General features: G+C 38.9%; 1 pseudogene; it reads right to left on the bottom strand.

Moving 5' to 3' along the window:
- Positions 1-940: 940 nt before the first annotated feature.
- On the bottom strand, positions 941-2,128 carry LOC101150869 (S-adenosylmethionine decarboxylase proenzyme 1-like; annotated as a pseudogene).
- Between the last annotated feature and the right edge of the window lie 5,816 nt (positions 2,129-7,944).

Below are 7,944 nucleotides of genomic sequence, written 5' to 3'. Positions count from 1 at the left end.
TCAGATCTTGATTGAGACTGCATGAAACTTACAGTGTAATTTGAGGAAAATGAACATTTTTCTCATATTTCCTCCAAACCATGAGCAAGTTATACATTTTCACTTATTTGGATTCTTTATGTCCTTCACAAATATTTTATACATTCCTCAACAGAGATCTTGCATGTTTCTTGTTAAGTCTATTTCTAGGTATCTTTTTTTTTTTTTAATCGTGAATGTGATCTTTTTGTTAGTGCAATTTTTTTTTAAGTGTATTGCTTTATTTGGTGGGTTTGGGGAATACATCATGGTGAAAGAATAAATGAATTAAAGTACTACCGATACAGGGACCAATAACGTTAAAAGAGGCATACACAAAATGAGTAGCTGAAATCATTTTCATAAGAGGACTTGACTCATGGAAGAAAAATTTTAATTACAGTGGCAAAAAATTCTGTATAAAGTAGAAATTGGTTTCAGTAACAGTAAAGAATGTGTGTTAGCAAGTAGAGGCAATTGGATGTAAAATTCTGGCAGCAATTTTACAGAACAGTCTCAGATGGTTAGGCGGAGACCAACACCTAATTGGGACAAAATTGTGTGCGGGAAATTTTGGATGATACTTGGAGAAATATTATACTGCACATAAACTAAATTGAATTGTTTTCACAAGTGTTGCAAAGTTTTATATCATAAAATGTGCTTTTTCTACACATACTTCAATTTCACAGCAAGAGTGATAGAGAACGTCTAAACACAGAAGAGAGCATTCATGCAAGATATCTAACTCCTTCATATAATAATGCATACAGTTCAAAATGATTGCACTATGATTATATCTAAGGCTTTCTGCAACAACAAGGTGATGGTTATAGAAAGCATGGTCCCTGGCATGAACATCTAGAAAGCAGCCACTCCCTTCTACATGTGTTCTCTTTTTGCATTTCTTCCTTCATTTTTCTTAATCAAGTCTCTGTTGTCATTGCTGCTTTGCAAAACCGGTAAAAACAAAATTGTAATCATTGAACACAGCACTCTGGCAATCAAGACATTTAAAACCTTCAATCTGCTGGGGTGAAGAAAACATGGTGTGACATTTAGAGCTCTGATTAGCTAACAAGGTGGTCACAAATTTTCCTGTCTTGAAGACTTTCACAACTGTCCCGATTAGGTCATCATAGGAGGTATGACCTAAGTTTCTTTTAAAACTAAAGTAAGAAAATTCTGGTTCTGGAGTGATATGAATAGTCCAATAAGTTCTATCTTATTTCATTCCATTCATCAGATCCCCCAAGGATTGAACAGTGTGGCATCAATGACAGGATCTGGTATCAAGTCATGAATTTCATTCTAGAGACTGACGTCATCTACAGTAACACCATCTTTCATGTAGAACTGGTCCATAACTGCTGGGTCAAGCACACTCATCAGAATTTCCAGGGTTTAATCTGTCTGACTGATTACCCCACTCACTGGGAAACCCAGTACATATAAGTACCAACATCACAATTCATACATCTCATACAATATGCTGCTCCATTTGGGAAAATTGCATTAAGAATCTCTATTTCTTCCTGGAAATTCTGGCGTGAGTATCCTTGGTGAAGAAGCGTCATGAAATTCTTATGCGAATAAAAGAAGCTTTAATTGAGTCAAACCCATTGTCATGTCTAGCAAGCTTCAATATGGGAACCAGTGCTTGCAGAAAGAGGGTAGATCCACATGTCTGCAAAACGAGACATCTCTTGAAGACAAACACGCTACTCTCACTGCGTACATAAGCTTCCTATTTGTCAGTTTTTGTCAGGCTTAGGATTGAACATTGCACATTTATCAAATGTGTTCAGTTGGTGCAAAAGTAATTACAGTTTTTGTCATTACTTTTCGTACTTTTAATACAACTTACATTACTTTTAATACGACTCACTCAGATCTTGAAGTAGTGCAAAGGTTCCCAGATCCTTGGGAGCAGCAAACCTCCAGCAGCTTCTCGTCCCCTTTGAAAAAATGTCTACTGTCATCAGCATGAGAAAAGTGAACAACCAACAACTACAGAAAATTGTTTAAATTAGACCTTTTCTCTCGCCACTGCCACCACTCCTGCAGATTGTTCCAGCTGTGTTACTAAATACAGGTTGCTTTTCTTTTAATGCTATAATTTTATATTAACTGCTTTAAAAAAAAACTGGCAGGTTATAGTGACTCATGATTGTAATCCAAACACTTTGGGAGGCAAAGTAGGGAGGATCACTTGAGGCCAGGAGTTTAAGACTAGCTTGGGCAACATGGCAAGACCCTGTCTCTATAAAACATTTTTTTAAATAAAAATTAGTCAGACATGGTGGCACATGCCTGTAGTCCTAGCCTCTCAGGAGGCTGAGACAGGAGGATCGCTTGAGCCCAATAGCTGGAGGCTGCAATGAGTTCTGATCAAGCTACCATACCTCCAGCCTGGGCAACTGAGCAAGACCCCATCTCTAAATATAAATATATGCACACAAATAAAATAGATAAAGACTAACAAAATTATCCCAGCTGTGCGTTTGTGTGAATGAAAGTTGAATGTGAGTCTGTTGGAAATAGAAGCAGATATAGTTCAGTCTCTTATAGTCCATTTTATCCTCATTAGAGAGACTAGAGTGAGTGCTACCTAATGTCACCAGCCGTGCTGTGTAAGCCTGTAGTTTCTAATTGTACATTACTGTTGGATAGTGTGTGATTTACTTTCTATATAGATTTTGTATTCAGCAACCTTGTTAAACATTCTTATTTCTAGTGGCTCATAGGACATCCAAGAGAATCTATGTTGTTCCTCACAATATGGTCCCTTGATTAGTGGCATCAGGATCATCTGAGAAAGTGTTAGAAATGCAAATTACAGGCTCAACCTGGCCCACGGAAACAGAAACTGCAGATGTGGTTACATTAAGAAACATGAGATGTGCAGATTATCCTGGCTTCTGTGGCTTCTCTGGCTTCTCTCTCTCTCTTTTTTATTTTTATTTTTTTTTTGAGATGGAGTCTCACTCTGTCGCCCAGGCTGGAGTGCAGTGGAGCAATCTCGGCTCACTGCAACCTCCACCTCCCGGGTTCAAGTGATTCTCCTGCCTCAGCCTCCCAAGTAGCTGGGACTACAGGTGCCTGCCACCATGCCCAGCTAATTTTTGCATTTTTGGTAGAGACAGTGTTTCACCATATTGGTCAGGCTGGTCTCAAACTCCTGACCTTTTGATCCACCCACCTCGGCCTCCCAAAGTGCTGGGATTACAGGCATGAGCCACCACAGCCGGCCCTGGTTTATCTTTTTAGGCTCAATCTAATCACATAAGTTTTTTAAATCAGAGAAGTTTTCCAGGCTGTGATTAAAGGATATGAATATAGAGAAATATAAGGAAAGATGCATGTGGTCATGGTTAGACAAGGAAGCAGATTCTCCACTAAAGCCTCTAGAAAGAATCACAATCCTGCTAATACTCAGATTTTAGTCCAGGGACGTGGATGTCAGACTTCTATAAAACTGTAAGATAATAAATTTGTGTTGTTTTAAGCCACCTACTCGGCAGCAATTTGTCACAGCAGAAACAGAAAACCAATACAATTTATATTTAGTAAAATTCAGCCTTTTCGCCTGTTTTTACAGAGTTTGACAAATGCATGCAGGTACATAATCACTACCACATTCAAGATATAGAAGATTTCCATCACTCTAAACTATCCCTTTATGGCACTTTGCAGTTAAACTTGTCCCCACTAGCTCCTGGCAATCCTTGACTTACTTTCTGTTACTAGTTTTGCATTTTCCAGAATGTCATATAAATGAAATCAAACAGCATGTAGCCCCTTGTGAATGGCTTTTTAAAAAAAAATTAGATAGAGTCTTGCTCCGATGCCCAGGTGATCATAGCTCACTGCAGCCATGAACTCCTGGGCTCAAGCAATCCTCCTGCCTCAGCCTTTTAAGTAACTGGAACCACAGGTGTTACCCACCATGCCTGGCTAATATGTGTGTGTGTGTGTGTGTGTGTGTGTGTGTGTGTGTGTGGTGGGGGAGGGGGCAGGGGGACAGGGTCTTGCTGTGTTGCCCAGCCAGGTCTTGAACTCCTGGACTTAAGCAATCTCCTTACCTGAGCCTCCCAGAGTGCTGGGATTATAGATGTGAGCCACCATCCCAACCTTCAATGGCTCTTTTTTCACCTGGCATCATCGTTTTGTGGCATGTTGTCAGTAGCTCCTGCCTTTTCATGGCTGGGCAGGATTCCATTGTAGTAATGCACCGCAGTATCTTATCTATTCAAAAAATGACAGACATTTGAGTGTTTCCAGCACTGAATACTGCCTTAAAAGGTACCAATGATATTGTGTTTTTCAGGTTTGGTGAAGCCAACAGATCAGGAGACAACTGCCATCGGGAAGGTACTTTGTTATTCACAGTTTCCAAGAGAAGGGGTCATACCATGGTAGGCAGGACCCCACAGGGAAGCACCTGGGTCAGTCGGGAGGCAGAAGCAGAGAGGAGAGGGCAGATGCACAATCTTAATTGTGGTTTTTCACAGAAAGGAATGGGAAAGACAGGCCAAGAACCTGAGCAGGTTTAGGATTGAGTGAAGAATTTTAGCAGGCTCTGTGCTGCAGGGGTGGTCTCTCCTTGTCTTGGTATCTGGCTTCGGGTTGATTTATGGCAGTGGAGTAGTATCCCAGGATGAATTGTTTGCCGTCTCTAGGGATTAGCTAATCCAGGAAGGGAAGGTCTCTCCCTCAGTCCATAAATTCTCAGGATAGCAAAACATCATAGAATACAGAAAATTTTAAAAACATGATTACCGTAAATATTATGAATAAAGTTGCTATAAACATTGCATATAGCTCTTTTGTGGGTGCATGCTTTTATTTCTCTTGAGTAAATATGCAACTGAGGAGTCATATGGTAAGTGTGTGTTTAACTTATAAGGAGCTGCCACACCCTTTTTCAAAGTGGCTGTACCATACATGTGGACATAGAGAATGGAAAAGTAGACATCGGAGACTCTGAAACGTGGGAAGAGGGGGAAGGTTGAAAAATTGCCTCTTGAGTACAATGTTCATTATTTGGGTGATGGTTACACGAAACGCCCAGATTTCACCACTATGCAATATGTCCATGTCACAAAAACATACTTGTACTCCCTAAATCTATAAAAGTAAAAAATTTTAAGAAAGGTCGGGTGTGGTGGCTCATGCCTGCAATCCTAGAACTTTGGGAGGCCGAGACGGGTGGATCACAAGGTCAGGAGATCGAGACTATCCTGGCCAACATGGTGAAATCTTGTCTCTACTAAAAATACAAATAATACAAAAAAATTAGCTGGATGTGGTAGCGCATGCCTGTAGTCCCAGCTACTTGGGAGGTTGAGGTGGGAGAATCACTTGAACCCAGGAGGCGGAGGTTGCAGTGAGCCGAGATCATGTCACTGAGCTCCAGTCTGGCAACAGAGAGAGATTCTGTCTAAAATATAAAACAAAACAAAATAAAATAAAATAAAATAAAATAAAAATTTAAAATAAGACAAGGTAGCTATACCATTTTGTGTTATCACCAACCATAACAGTTTTTCCTCATTCATGCTAACACTTCGTATTGCCTTTTTTTTTCTTTCAGTCATTCAAGAACTGTATTGACTGTGGTCCCAGCTGCTCAGGAGGCTGAGGTGGGAGGATCTCTTGAGCCTGAGAGGTGGAGGTTGATGAGCCAAGATCATGCCACTGCACTCCAATCTAGGCAACAGAGAGAGACCCTGTCTCAAAAAAAAAAAATTGATATATCATCGTAGTTTTAATTTGCAAGCATCTTTTCATGAGCTTATTTGCCATTTGCATATTTTTTTCACTTAATTATCTGTTCAAATATTTTATGTATTTTTTATTTAGCTTGTTTGGTTATTATCAAATTATAAAGTCCTTGATATAGTCTGGATACAATATCTTTATGAGATATACATTGCAAATATTTTTGTTTTTTACAAGTATTAATAAATGCCAAGTTTTATTAAGTGCCTTTTTAATCCTTTTAAATTATGTGTTTTTTCTTTAATCTGTTATTGTGGCTGATCATATAAAAATTTTCTAAATTTTGAACTACCTTAAATTCCTGGAATAAATGTCAATTGGTAGTGATAGTTTAATACTTTGTTGCATTTATTCACTAATGTGTTTTCTCAAATTTTACAACACTCACAAATAATCCATAATTATCTTTTTTCTACCAGTCTTTGTGCATACTTGATATCAGTGTTATTCTAGTCAGATTATGCAAACTGGTTAATTTCTCCTTATCTTAATTTTCTGAAATAGATTGTATAAGAGTAGCTGTCTCTCGCATAATCAAACACATCAGATCACAAGTCAGCTCCCTTTACTATTATTATTTTTTAGCCCTGCAGACTGATCTCTGGGAATGCTCATTGTTTTTCCCCAGTCTGGATTGGGATTGGGTGCACCCTTGGCCTTCTGCACAGCTTTTGTTCAACAGCATCTTGGAAATTCTTTTCACTTTTTTCTGCATTGTGTACTCTGTTTGTAAGATCTACTCTTTCTCTCTCATTCTCTCTCTCTCTTTCTTTTTACTGTCATTTTGGTGGAACATGTCTTCCCAAAACCTGAAAAAATGGTCCATAGGGAATACAGTGCTCCTGAAAACTTACATGTCTGAGAATGTCTATCCTATACTTACACTTTTTATTATTTGACTGGAAATAGAATTCGAGATGACAAGCCATTTCCTATACATTTTGTAGGTAATTTTCTATTCTCTTCTTCTTTTAGGGTAGTTATGGAGTAAGTTGATGCCATCCTGATCCCTTTGGTATGTGGCCTAAACCTGTCCCTCTACCCCTCTTCTTATCCCTACAAATTCCTGAAATGTCAGAATGATAATTTTAATGTCTGTCAGTTTGTCAGGCAATGTGTGATATCTCATCACTCAATGAGACCTTAAGAATATTTGAACTGAAAAGCTAGGAGTCACCTCGTGGATTCCTTTCTACATATTGAGGCAAGAAAATCCACAAACACTAATGTGTTCACCAAGTGGAGAAATCCACCAGACACAGGACATGAGTTAAATTAGACCCATTTGTCAAATAGATGGAATTCTGTTCACATTTACTCCATGTATCAAATGAGACAGCTCTTCCTTCTGTGTGATTTTCCTCCCCACTTTCATTTACTTCATGCTGAAGAGAAAAGTCGATGGTTTGGGATGAATGCCGGGAAAAGAGAGTGCTCACCATAGATTTCTGTTGTAATATACCCACATATAAAATTTCTTTAAGCCAAGTGATTAAATGAAAAGTTAGAACCTATTGCTGACATATTGATATGACCTAAAGGACATATATATTAGTTTTAAGTTACTTCATAAATTAAAACAGATTCTGAAATCTTAGCATTATGTTAAAGTGAAACTCATGGCAGTGTCCATGATTTGTTTTACCAATTAATCTTAAATAGGATAAGGTTGGCAAAACATGAAAAAAATGATCTGACAAAAGAAATACCTTAATACGCAAGAAAATTATAAAGCATGATGCCAAACAAGCTAGAAATACAAACTATAGAATTACCTACCCAGAAGTACCCATGCTCGTTCCTTCACCCACAAGTCATATCCTGTCTCTCCTCTTCTCATCCTTTTCTCATCCTGCACTCCGTGTTCAGGGGTGCTGACCTAGTTGAACTTCAGGCTTCCTTTTTTTTTTTTTTTTTGAGATGAAGTTTCACTCTTCTTGCCCAGGCTGGAGTGCAATGGCGCAATCTCGGCTCACTGCAACCTCTGCCTCCCGGGTTCAAGCGATTCTCCTGCGTCAGCCTCCCAAGTAGCTGAGATTACAGGCATCCACCACCACGCTCGGCTAATTTTTTGTATTTTCAGTAGAGACGGGGTTTCTCCATGTCGGTCAGGCCGGTCTTGAACTCCTCACATCAGGTGAT

This window comes from Gorilla gorilla, chromosome 8 (assembly GCF_029281585.2).
Source record: "Gorilla gorilla gorilla isolate KB3781 chromosome 8, NHGRI_mGorGor1-v2.1_pri, whole genome shotgun sequence".
Taxonomy (NCBI): Eukaryota; Metazoa; Chordata; class Mammalia; order Primates; family Hominidae; genus Gorilla; species Gorilla gorilla.
The sequence above is the reverse complement of the archived record's forward strand: the minus strand, read 5'-3'. Positions and strand labels throughout refer to the sequence as shown.